This window comes from Parus major, chromosome 28, assembly GCF_001522545.3.
Source record: "Parus major isolate Abel chromosome 28, Parus_major1.1, whole genome shotgun sequence".
Classification (NCBI taxonomy): domain Eukaryota; kingdom Metazoa; phylum Chordata; class Aves; order Passeriformes; family Paridae; genus Parus; species Parus major.
The window spans coordinates 2,224,406-2,227,232 of record NC_031797.1 but is presented as its reverse complement, the minus strand read 5'-3'; positions in this window follow the sequence as shown (position 1 = coordinate 2,227,232).

Genomic DNA, 2,827 nt, shown 5'->3' with positions numbered 1-2,827 from the left:
AAAAAAAAAAAAGAAAGAAAAAGAAAGAAAAAGAAAATTAAAAAGAAAAGGAAAGAAACAGAGAGAAAGCTCCTGGGGTGAGGGGGTGTGGGTTTATAAACACACCCTGAAGGAACTGCAGGGGTGGTTGTGGACCTGCCCCCAGACTGCCTGCTCCAGGTGAAGCCTGTTTGTGGTTAAAGTGACCCAGCTGAGCCCTGGCTGAGCTGGGCTCCTCCTCAGCTGCAGCCAGGGAGAGGCAGGGCAGGGCCAGCAGAACCTGTCCCCTCTGGTACCCAGGGCAGCAGTGAATTGCAGCCACGAGCCCTCTTAGTCTGTGCCTCAGTGTCCCTGCCCTGTGCAGTGACAGCCACATGGAGGGGAGGGATTCTGTCCAGGGACTCCTTGGAGCTCTCAGTGCTGCCAGAGCAGCAGGGAAAGGCCCTTCTCCCTATAGAAACATCCCCCAGGCCAGGGAGGGAGCAGGGCTGGGGGACAGGAGGACTCCCGGCTCCTTGGGGAAGGGTCTGGAATGAAACATCCCCATGGCCTGAGCCCCGTGCTGGGGAAGGTGAGGACACAGAGGGCTGGGGACACCGGGCTGGGGACAATGCAGGGCAGGGGGAAACTGGAGCTGCCACTGAAGGGCTGATGCTGGGAGCCCACCTGAGCCTCTCCTGCCAGTGCAGGCAGGGGCTTGGCTGATGCTCCTGTGCCCTGTGGCCACATGGACAGGCTGAGGGCTCCACTGGCACAAGAGGAGATGCTGTTTCAGACCAAATGATGGGAGAAGTTGTGAGCAAACAACAGAAGGTGGCTCTGGCCCCTGTTTTCAAATCTGTTTTTGTGTTGGTTCATTTTGAGAACTCCATCCCATTTCTCTTCACAAGTCCCCCAGTCCCAGAGGTGTCCTAGATGTAGGTGCCTGTTCTGACACACTGGGGACAATCCAGGAGTGCCACACCACGAACCTAAAGCCATCCCAGCCACGGGACACATTCCCGAGGGGACAAACAGGGGGTGAGTCTGGGGCTCACCCCACCCTCCCATCCTGGCAGGATTGAAGCTCTCCAAGACGTCCCCAGAGCAGCAGCACCTCCCAGGCTGGTGGCACTGAGTGTCCCCTGCCCCTTGGGCTGCTCCCAAGGAGTCCCTGGGCTGTGCCACCCTGCCCAGCTCCAAGGTTCTGGGATGAGCCCCAGGGACTGGCAATGTCCAGCTGCTTCTGGAATGTTGTCCCCCTCTGATTTCCCTGGGCTTGGTGTCAACCCTGGCCACCTGCCCTTCTCCTGCCACCTCCTGCTGCTCTCTGCTGCTTGGGAAGAGGTGGAAAACAAAATGCTGGGATGCTTGTGCTGAAATCCCTGCGGGATTTGCCCATCTGGGAGGGGTGATGGAGCCAGAGGCAGGCTGGGGGTGGGGGTGTAGGTACCAACAGGAGGATTTGGAGCTGTGTTTGCTTTCTGCTTAGAGGCAGATTTGCTCAGGGTTAGGAGGTGCTGCCCAGCTCCCCTGGGGGAAGTAATCTCCTGCTTCCAGACTCGAGATTCCCAATGGAAGAGGCTCTGTCTGGTCCAGCCAGACTGGGCTTAATCCAGAGGGAGAGTGAAGCAAAGGCCAGAGGCTGAACCTTCCTGAGGGGTCAGAGCAGGAATGCCCCAGCACTTGTCGCATCCCTCCCCATCCTCACTGCTCCCATCCTCTCAATTAGTCTGGAGGCTTAATTAGAAAATCCTCCTGTGGCCCTGTGTCTGATCCATCAGCCTCTCCTCCCCTCTGAGGCTGTGACACACCAGCTGCTGCTCCAGGGGGAACCTGCCCTCCTGCACACCCCAGATCCCTGCCCCAAACTGCTTTAATTACCCTGCCCTGGGCAGCTCCTGCATCCCCCCGAGGCTGCTGCAGCATCTCCAGGCACCTCTCAGGCCTCACAGAAGAAATGGGACCACGACACTCCTTGTGCAGGCCTGAGCATGGATACATGTTTATTGCTGTTCAGGTTTAGCTGGGAATTGTGTGCAGGGGGGTTTGGGTGCTTCTCCAGCCTCCTCACACGCTGCTGCAGAGCTCCAGAGCATCTCCTTTGCACGCTGGCTTCCCTCAGAGGAGCAGCTGAACTTCCTGTGGCCCTCAGTGGGAGCAGAGCAGTTAAGATTTGGTTGCTCAGTTGTTTTTTCAGACTCTCTTATCTCATCAGCAAGATCCCAAGTGTGGACTCTGACCCGGGGAGTTTTCATGGTTATGTACATTGAAATCTGCCTCTCTCACTCTCTCCCTTCCATGGGAGACATTTACACACAAACATCACCCTGGCACAACAGCGTGGGACAGAGGGAGGATGTGCCACTGCACACACTCTCCTCTCACTTGCCATTAGGAACGTGTTTGGAAGTGTCACAGCTGCCTTAGTGCCACTGGGAATGAGAAAATCAGAGATTTGGACAGAATATTCTCTGCTAGGCAAATGTGCACGAGACCCCTGGAAAAGCTCACACCAAACACTGCATCATTAGAAACCATAATAATAAAAGCTATTTATGACACGGCCTTTATTCACAGAGAGAGTTGTCCCAGGGCTTTGTTTTTGCAGTTTAGCTTGATGACAGATCCCCCACTCTGCCCTGTAGCCCACAGCACCCCAGTGCAGCCCACAGCACCCCAGGGCAATCCATGTCAGCACAGACCCCCTGGGACATGGGAAAGGGGGATAAACCCTGCTGAGCTCCCCAGCTCAGCCCCACGGGAGCCTCCCCTGCACTGCCACTGCAGGAACAGGCAAAGGGATCCAGACAGGGAAATGCCACTGGAGAGCTGAGCCCCCCGGTCTGTGCCAGCCCCTCCCTACCTG